Source organism: Columba livia, chromosome 1 (genome assembly GCF_036013475.1).
Source record: "Columba livia isolate bColLiv1 breed racing homer chromosome 1, bColLiv1.pat.W.v2, whole genome shotgun sequence".
NCBI classification, from domain to species: Eukaryota; Metazoa; Chordata; class Aves; order Columbiformes; family Columbidae; genus Columba; species Columba livia.
Window position 1 is genome coordinate 90,087,440 of NC_088602.1, and position 10,708 is coordinate 90,098,147.

At 35.7% G+C, this 10,708-nt stretch overlaps 1 long non-coding RNA gene across 1 annotated transcript; it reads right to left on the minus strand.

Annotated features, from left to right (window-relative positions):
- Nucleotides 1-167: 167 nt before the first annotated feature.
- On the minus strand, nucleotides 168-10,205 carry LOC135579663 (uncharacterized). The gene is made up of 3 exons (XR_010473233.1): nucleotides 10,048-10,205; nucleotides 1,917-2,042; nucleotides 168-1,207 (listed from the first exon to the last, which is right to left on the minus strand). It is a non-coding gene; the product is annotated as an uncharacterized LOC135579663 (long non-coding RNA).
- Nucleotides 10,206-10,708: the final 503 nt, after the last annotated feature.

The window sequence follows — 10,708 nt, forward strand, 5'->3', positions numbered from 1 at the left end:
TGCAAAGGAATAAATAAATTTCCAGCAGTGACTATAGTTTGACATGTGGAAAAATGAAGTTGTTCAACTCTAGAATTTAATTGCAATGATGACTGTAACATATTTGATTCTCTTTGCATGTTTGAATGCACACAGCTTCCCTGGATTAACAGACAAACAAGAAGAAGTATGTGGCATTACATAACAGTTTTATTTAACAAATATACATCACTAACAATAAATGCAGCATTCGGTAGAGAAACATAGGCATTTAAAGTAAAAGTGTTTTGTTTTGGTTTTCTGTAAGAATTATGTAAGCATTAGTAGTAATATGGGATTTTTGAGTGAAGTAAATAAATACTTACAATTAAAAAAATAAATAAATAAAAGGAAATATGCATACTCAATGCATACTCAACAAGAGAGGCCATAACTCTATATAGCCCTTTCCTAACGTCAGATGAAATATACCTGTGATTTTGGCCAGAAGTCACACAGTCATGTGTTGCAACTTTACTAAATCCTTTTTATTTTTAAAAGAAGCTAACTGGGAAAGCAGTTCTCAAAATGTCTTAAGTTTTTTAAAAAGTTTTCATAATTAATGCACTTGAGTGGAGAGAAAGGCAAGGCATGTTATGAGACAGCTCAATAGTCTCAAGGCTTTTTGTCAGTGAAGCATCTTATACTTCAACTGATAAGAAAAGCCAGGGAGACCATGTAAGTCTTGCATGTGTTGCAGGTCAGCGAATATTGTTATTTCAGAGATTGCTCAGAAAGCGGTGGCACACAATGTGAAATTCCAGCTTTGCTGGAATTTTCTGCTTGTTCTGGATGCTCAGTCATCCTGTTGATTTGAACTGAGTCTTCCTTGGCCTTCACTGTGGGTCTCCCTTGGGAGAGGTCCGTCACACCTAGTGTTAATGCTCCAGATGTTCGGCAGTCATCCAGGCCCCTTTACAGCAGGAGAAAGGGAGCAGCATCTCCAGAGGGTGAGTCATCTCCCACAGCAGATATTTATCTTCCGATGGGATGAACTGCCATTTGTACATATTTCTCTCAGTTTGGTCATTGACTACAGTGGAGGCCTGGGTGAGTAGCAGCAGAGTAACTGTGGTTGTGCAGGCTTAAGGACATAGACACAGCAAAGCTTTACATTAAACGTAAAACCTTTTACTAGACCATCCTGTCAAAACATAAAGGGAGGCGAGATGAATCTTCTCTGATGAACCTGACAGCAAAAGAGAAAGAATCATGTCATTTTAACAGGTGCTGTAAATCACACACACACACCAGTTTCAAGGCACACAGCTGTGTAGCATTCTTACTCTCAGTGGGACTCTTTTTGTTTTATAGATTTTCTGTCATCTTTGGAGATTTTCTATCATCTTTTACATTTCAGATGTACCTGGAATCTTTACATTTATCTGTAATTGACCTCAATGGAAATGACCTCATGGAAATTCAGCAAGACAGCTACTCTCTAGGACTTTATTAATCTCACAATAATGCATTAGTACCTGTCATTTATAATTTATTGCCTCGTTCTGTCCCCAGGGACTGTGTGTGCACATGGCAATACACTGACAGAGTACACTTTTTAATGTAAGCATTCTGTGCTGGTGCTTAGTGGGGAAAGCAAAGTCGAAGACTTGATTTCCGAAATGAAAGCAAAAGTTAATTACTGCTATAATGATAAAAAAAAAAAAAAAAAAATAAAACCTATTTTGGTATGAAGTTTTGTACTGTAGCTTTTAATAAAATTTTGTTGAACTAGCATTCTGAATCTATGGAAATATTTGAGATATCCTTGGGAGAAAGGATCAGTATCTCTACTGTGACTTAGTATGGTTTGGGTCACATACATATTAAGTGAAAGTCAGGTCTAATAGCTTCAGGGTAAAGAATCTGACATGGAAAATGGCAGACAATAAAAATACCTGTAATTCAGCATCAGGTCATTGTCCTCCAGGTTGGGATGGCCCCGTAGCAGAAAAGATTGTAACATTGTTTGCATGAACATCCATTTAAAACTGAAGAAGCCAAGGGTGCAGCCAAACTACGGCCTGATGTAAGGGATAGAAAAATGTTTTAAAAGTAGGGAAACGCTCACTGCTCAGAATTGGTGACTTGCCCACTTAAAAATCCTACACTACTTAATCGTGAGAGAATATTTTCAAAACACTGCAAAAAAACTATGCTAGCATGCAACAATGATGAAAGTCATTCTCTGTGTCTTTCTCTTTCCTATATGTAACTTTGGGAAAAATGTTTACCAATGCTGACAGAAAAATTATATGTAAAATTCCAGATGGCTAGACATAACATTTTCTTGCAGATAAGCATTATCATTAAGTTTACTGAATGTGAATCTCTGTCAAAGTTTCAGTTTGGGAGAGGGAGGAGTACACGGAAGAAAAAATGAGGAAAGTAAACATTGCTTCACTACATTTTCATTTAGTCAAAAAAGCGCACATTTTTCATTAAACGTTTCCAGAATATTCTCTACTGGTTTCATCTGACGTTTGAGAAGATTGGAGTGGCCCCACTCTCAGGGTGTTTGTATGGAGGCTGCCAGTGGAAAAAGCCATTTGTCAACACATGTCAGTTGATTTTACAGGGCAAAACATCTGTAGCATTAACTAGTTTAAGACATTGAAAATTAAAAAAAAAAAAAAAAAAAAAAAAAAAAAAGCTTTTCTTCATATAGTATTTTACTTGGGGAAAAAAAATATATGAAAACAAGAACTCATTTGATAGAGTCAAATGAGACCCCAGTACTTTGTGGGTGGTTCAAGATGACAACCACGAATATACCTGAATTATAAGGGCATATGTTTTAACTAAACACCTTATAATCATTTACGTATGCAATGCCCATATAAGTGAATTTCTTTGTTTCCATTATGTTTATTTGCAATATTGATGTATCTTATAGAAATGAGGTCTGGGGATTTTTTTGCATCTTGACAAAAAGACTAGTGCAATCATGACTCCTGGAAAAAGTTATTGAGTGACTGACTTTGTGAGTAGGACCCATTTCAGATGTCAGATTAACATGTGGGTTCTTAATTTCATTAAAGAAAATCCCTTTGGCTTTCCACATTTCTCTTCTAGATCTCTAATCCAAGGTAACCTTTTCAAAATAAAATTGATCCTTTTGTTCTTCTTCCAGCTGTCATATTTTCAAAAGCTGATCACCTGCTGGTACATTTGCTTTGATTTAGTAGCTTAAATTTACTCCACCTGCTCATCTTTCTGTTTAACAAAGCAATAAATCCCAAAAATCTGTGCAAGCTGTCTAGAAACTGCATAGAAAGATATTAATACTTCTGAAACTCTTCCTCTCCCCCTCTTACATTTTCTTTGGTACACAGGAAGGGGAAGGGGAAGGGGAAGGGGAAGGAAAGGAAAGGAAAGGAAAGGAAAGGAAAGGAAAGGAAAGGAAAGGAAAGGAAAGGAAAGGAAAGGAAAGGAAAGGAAAGGAAAGGAAAGGAAAGGAAAGGAAAGGAAAGGAAAGGAAAGGAAAGGAAAGGAAAGGAAAGGAAAGGAAAGGAAAGGAAAGGAAAGGAAAGGAAAGGAAAGGACATCAATAGCACTGTATATAGAAATGCAAATTTTACTCTTTTCCAAACTACTGCAATATCACAAACCAAAAAAAGATGTTCAGTCCTATACATGTTTTTCCATCTTCATATGCTAACAAAATAACATTTTCCTAAGCGCTAGAGTAGGTTGAGTCTAGGGTAAAGTATGCTTTAATTCTGCTGGAGTGTTGCCTGATAAATAGCTGTGTAAGAAAGAGGCCTTAAGTGGTATGAAAGAAGGCCAGTGTCCTCAGATGGGTAAATTAAGACCACAACATTATGGTTTCACCTATATATCAAAGTACAAGTGTCAGCATAGTGTGAGTTTGTGTTTTTAGAACGGCTCTTTAAACTACATATTCTAGACTTTATTATATGGTTCTCACAAGCCTCTTCTCTTAAGAAGTAGAGTTATTCTAGTCCTTCCTTCATCCTACCAACTGCTGTATGACCTCTGCCCTCATATATTTTGGCTTGTCTTTCTCTTCACTGACATGTCTAAAGAATTTCTAAGATTTACTGGACAGGAACTTTGCAAGTTCAAAGGATTTTCCTTCTAACACTATAACAAAAATCTTCATGATTATTATCTGATTAAAACATGCTAAAAAATCTTAACAAAGAGGTTTTTGGAACATAACACTCAATATGTAAAGCTTACTGTTATGCAAAGAACAAATAAATGAAGTTATTCTGTCACTTTCCTTAATACCATGAAATTCTACCTAGCCATTATTTCAAACATCCCAGCCCCCCCTTTTTTTAATAGATCATTTGCTATTATATATGTGTTATTTTATGGCTGAATCTTTTTTTACAACCTTTGATATGATTTCAGATTTCATTCTGTTTCCCTTCCAATAAAAAGAAAGCATATTTTTCAAAAGAAGCATATTTTCAAAAGAAGCATAATTATTAATAGAAATACATCTCCATGTTTCTTCTGTGAAATAATCATCTTTCCTTCTCATAATTTTATTTTGCTTTCTTTTTCTCAAAACCCTTGAAGACATAAAATACTTATGAACCATTTTACATCTAAAGCATTTTTCCCCTGCTATGTTGGTAAGCTAAGATGACATTAGGTCATGAGCTATGGATAAATTACATAAGAATTTAACTGGAGCAGCTAATGAGAGTATTTACTACGGTGTTAGTGAGCTTCTGTGTCTCTTGCCTGCACTTATATGTATCTGAAACAGGGTTTTTCTTCTCTGAACTTCTAAACTAACAGAGATATTAGAGACACCACTCAGCAATGCAGATACTAGACTGAATGAAAAATCCATTCTCCCTTGTTTCTGAAGAGTAGCAGGTCCATTAATATCACAAATGCCAATTAGCAAGAAAATTCCCTAATAATGTATGAAATATTGAAAGCAGATCAGTAGTAGTGAGACATACATTTGTACGCAGAAACACACAAAGCTATGGGAATACATACAAATAATTTACAATTTTATTTGAGAATTCTAACACCATTAGAACAGCTTGAAAAAAAAAAAAAAAAAAAAAACGATCTCTGATGTAAAAAATGCTGTGGAATCCATGAAAAAGTTGCTGAAGTAGAAGCAAAGCCAAGTGTTGCTAGACCACCGGGGATTATGCCCCTGTTATCTTGTGAGATTCAATGCTTCATTGTACAGTCCTAACATATGCAAGCAAAACCCTAGAATAGTGAAAAAGATCACAACTTCAGTATTAAAGTTCAGCTAGATGCCACAGATCTATTAATAGAGCTCTAACAACATAGGGAGGGTCTCTGTACTGTCTAAGGCACTGCTCTCAGAGTTGACAAGGTCAGCTAAAATTCCCGTGTGAATTCAGTGACTGCAATGGCAAGGGCCAAATTCCTCTGGACACATCTAAGGTACCCTGGCATGAGAAAGTGATAAAAGAGCCACAAAACCCATCTTATCTCCTTCAAACCTGAAACATCCTTTGAAAGTTTTTTTTTTCACCTTGTTGTGTTCCCTTTCATTTGACCATCAGCCAAATCACTCAATAATCTCAACAGCTCCTATTAGAGGTAAGTGGATTTACGTCACTGCTTTCCCAAGAGGAAACCAGATCACAGCAGGTTGCTAACATGCTTTCTAGAGCTGATGAACAGGTGACATAAAACAAAAAACTTTCAAATTACATTCTGATTTCTCCCTTTCCTCATTTAAACTCTTGACTGAATTTACAGTGTTTTCTTTCAGTAATAATGAACATCTGTGACAGTGGAGAAGCCAAAATAAACCCGGACATGGAAATTCTATGTAGTTATGCTAAATTAGTTTTATTCACAGGTTTAGGTTTCCTATTAGAAGGAGTACAAAAAGTTGTCTTGCCCTGGATTTATGTGTTATTATATTTATTACTGAAAGTAACATATACCATACCAAAGGCTTGCCATATTCTTAAGATGATTTTTCACATATATTCTCCTGGAATGAAAAGCAGTTGTGCAGCTTTCAAGTCACAACAAGGGGATCAATGCTTATTGTGTGAAACGTTTTCCTTTACCATCATGATGAAAACCAGCCGGTGCTGGTAGGTAACGGGCTATAAGCCATTCAGTCATCAACCATTATCTAGGGCAAGTGTTGACCTGGCCTCAGACAAAATCCTTGTTGTTCCCTTTGTTCTTCTTCTCCCTCTCCCTCCCTATGTTTAGTTATGATACGCAAATTGTACATGAAAAGAAAAATCCAAAGTAATTCACTCCTTTCCAGCTGCAATAGTTGGAGTTGGCAAGTCATAATAAAGTGATGTTATGATTGAGCCTTTTTGATTATACTACTTTTGCAACATAGTGTGGATTTAAGAAGTGATCTGTGGTTTGTACTCCTATTTCATTTCTTCATAAGTATATGTACACATTTCCTCCTTTAACACTTTTAAACATTGCACTGCTAGTTGGCTGTGACAACCATTTTAGACTTTTAATATGACTACAAAAAACATATTTGTTATGTGCTGTGTTGCAGTATCTAAGCAAAAGATACCAAGGCACTTCTGTAGCGTTTTAGTAAAAGTCACTGCAGCATTTAAGGAAACCATTTATTACTCTTCCTATTTATTGCCAATAAATTTATTTGATACCTTCTTATTATACTATGAAAATAGCAAAAAAAAACAAAAAATACAAAGCAACAGAGGTGTCTCCTACAGTACCATCTTTTTAATTGTCATACTTTAAAAAATTCAGATATTCATTAAAAAAGAGATATACACATGTAAAAGCTATAGCTGAAAAATTGGTTATATTTTTCTTGAAAAATACGTTTTAATTGTTTATATCAAGAATCAGAAATTTCAAAACATGACAGGAGATTAAAAATGTACTATATGTTACTCCACAAGTAATGTTGTTTCTGAGGACCAAGGATTCAGTGTTAGGAATTATGACTACCCCTACATCACTGGATTTGGAACCCAGATGGTATGGATACAAATATTTCCATGGAAACACAGTTAAACACAAGCTACAATAGGAATTTAGCAGACTACCAGAATTTAGTGACCAGGTCGGAGATTTTTCAAAGATCACAAGAGTGCAGGACCATCTCATCTCAGATAACCACTACTCCCTTCTGTAGTGGAGAGGTTTCAACAAGAACTGGAACTGGTTGACACAAAGGTGCTGGTGGTAAGATTCCCTAATTCACTGAAGGACTGCTCCAGTAGGTACTCACAGCCACAGAGGTCACCAGCCATATCATCGGAATCGTCACAAACACATTCACATAATCCAATTCTTTTTAAATCCAGTCTTCTTCAGAAATACCTCACCATGGTATTCTTTTAAATGCTTAGAAATCTCAGCCAAGGGCTGTCTGATAAGCATAATCTTTCTATGCACTATTCATCAGCACAGAGCTCTTACCTGCTGCTTTCCCCTCAGTCTTTCCCAATGTTTTGCTTGCCAAGGAAGTATGTTGACAAACATGATGCAAACAAGAGATCCCATGTGCTTTCCCTCCTTCCTTGTAAAGAGCTCTTATTTTTATCCTGATAGTCAACATATCCACATCTAGACACGTATTGCCTCTGATCTGTGTTTTCAGATTTGATAATGAGAGATCAACCACAGCAAATCAGAGAAGGCCATTCATAATAAAAACAGTTAGTTTGGGGTCTTATCCAACCAATGCCAACTGGCAAAAAGCAAGAACTAACTGGTTTCTAAGGATCTCAGAGTACAAGACAGGAAAGTCTTTTTTTAACACTAAATGCTATAGGAAGCGTTGCTTCAAATTGCTCTCAAATGCTATGTGTTGGAACACATCTACACTAATATTAAGAAGCTGCACACTGAAACTTAAGGAAAGAAGCATTGTACTCAGATACAGGAAAACACAGCTTCTGCCCCAGAGAACCTAATATATATATTGACAAGAGAAAAATTAGGGGATTTGCAGTTATGGAAAACAACCTAGAACAAGTATTTCAAATTATCAAGCTTCAAACAGTTACCCAGCCACAAATATACCTAGCATGCTTTGGCCTATACAAATGGCATAAAAAATTAATCCCAAAGAGTGTTTGGTTTTGGCTTTTCTTTTTTAAAGATTATTTTCCTCTGTTAAAAAAAATATTTCTTCTGGTTGGGATGACCTAACAAAGGTCTCCTGGCATAAAGCCAGCATTGACTGCTTGCTGAAGTTAATAAAGAAGAGATTATACAAGAGAGAAACAAAGCTGAGGACTCTAACACTGTTTCAGTATTGGTTGGGTTTCAAACAAATAAATTAAAAGATATAATTCTACCAAGTGCTCAAAGGAAGACATGTAGATTATGTAAGCCGTAAAATCCACATGTTCCAGAATATGAGCCAACTTGCCTCAAGTAGAGGAAGACAACCTCTTTCTTTGAAGAAAGACTTTGTAGGAGAAAATGAGGACTTTCTTCACCTTTAAAGCCTCTTAAGATGAATGTTGAAATTATTAAAAGAAACAAAGCACCCTTCCCGCTTGGTGCTACTAGTCCCTGAAGAGCTGGCTACTGTTGATTGAGTAGGTACAGGGAAGAGTTGCATCAATATTTATAAAATGAATTGTCTTCCAGATCACATATTATACACAATAATTTTCTATAAGGCATGGCTTGATAGCCACCTGCTTTGAACATATTTCAGCCTATGATCTGAGTCAAAGTCCTTTGCTAACGGCACAAATACTTTACTTCAGTGGAAGGTGGAGAAGGGCCTTACCCAACAGAACAGAGAGGTTTGGGTTTCAGGAGATTATTATGGAAGGCCCTGTGCAGTTTCACTTTGTTTACAGAACACTGAACAAACAAGAACACTAAGACCAAAAGTAAAGATTTTGTAACACTGGAGGTAAAAATGCTGTATTTGCTGCAATGAAATTTGACCACACAAATTTTAGGGATCTGCAATTAAACGTCAGAAATAAATGGAACTTTCCCATTTTTAATTTTATCTTTGATGTATGACGTTATTGAATTGAGCTGCTATATCAATAATCATTTCCTTTTCCACATTCATAAGTCATTGCTAATTTGATGTAGGATGCTAAAGTGACTTTTAACTAATCAGCATAAAAGAATATTTCTTCTCTTATAAACATACATAAACATCTTTACTAAGTAATTACACAGTTCTCAGGAAGAACTTTGTATGTCTCTATCACTGTCATGTATCAATGCTCTGGAAAACATACTACTTAGACTGAAGGATATGAAAAACAAAACCTATGCTTCAGCATAAGGCACAACTGAACATGGCTATTAGTCAAGCATTAATTGAGGAAAAAATTGCCCCACAAAAGAAATTTTCCTTTTATTTTGTCTCAGGGAACTACCAAGAAGCAGGAGAATCTAAAAGATGCATGACAGAGAAATTTATTTGTAGAAGTAGGATGTGAAATGAAGAGCCCCATTAGAAACTGTTTTCAGTGGATACGACTTTGCTTTTACACAATTTTGAAAAAGATCCGCACTAAAACCTGACTTTTATCAGGAAAAAGAACAAAAACCACACCCACACACACCCACACCCACACCCACACACACACACACACACCAACAGAAACAAACAAACAAACAAACAAAAAAACAAACAAAACTAAAAAAAAAACACCACAAAAACCCCACCAAACAGATCTAAAAGGTTCACGCTATAATCTTTTTGAAATTAAGAAAGGCAGATTAATATTGAGTTAAAACCACCCTCCTCAAACGTCTAAATTAAAACCTGTTCAGATTAGTCTACAAATCAAGTGAATGGAAAAAAAGGTTTCAAAACAAAACAAACAAACAAACAAAAACAAAACAAAACACAACAAAACAAAAGGCAAGCAATTTTGGACCAAAGTGTCCATTCTTAGTTGCTTCAGAATTCTCTGATTTTTCCTATAAAAGTTGAAGACCAAGAACGCATACATTCATTCCATCTCACTTTTGAGTTTAAAGTTAGCTTGAAGTGAGAAAAGGTGGTAGCCTGGAAACATATCTCCCACCATTAACACTTACCTCCAAATTCTATCTCGTCATTTCTGTTCAAAATAAATCTTAAACTCTCTGTTTAATTCAACTTCCTAGTTCTTACCCAAAGCCCACAGTGTCTTTAATGCCTTTGTTGCCTTTTCGAAGCTACAGATCCAAATTTTGCATTAGTATGTTATTTGCAGAGACCACTGTAATTTAAAACCTACCTTGAGTTGTTACAGCATTCTCACCATCATCAGAGACTTCACAAATCCCATCCACTCTTTACATAAATATTAAAGCTGGTAGAAGAATGTTTGATCTTTACCACCTCCCTCTGCATGGTTTATCAGCTCCGTCACATCTGTGCCAAAATTCTTCACTTGAGTTCTATCAGTTTTTGATGTGCTCAGTGAAGGTGATCACCTTAATCACCTTAAATAGTGCAAGAATCTCTTATTTAAGTACTTCCCTACCACAAAAAAACCCTAATGTGTAATATTAAAAGAACATCTTATATCTAAAACCCTGAAGAATTAAGATTCAGTTAGATGTCCAGTTTCCAGTACCTAGGCTTAAAACTTTGAATCAAAAACTTGCAAAAAAGACAGTTAAAAGTCACTGAAACTACTAAATGATTAGTAGTGGGTTCTATGGAAATTTTTCCTCTAAAACTTACTGGTTATCTAACATACCAGTGTTTAAA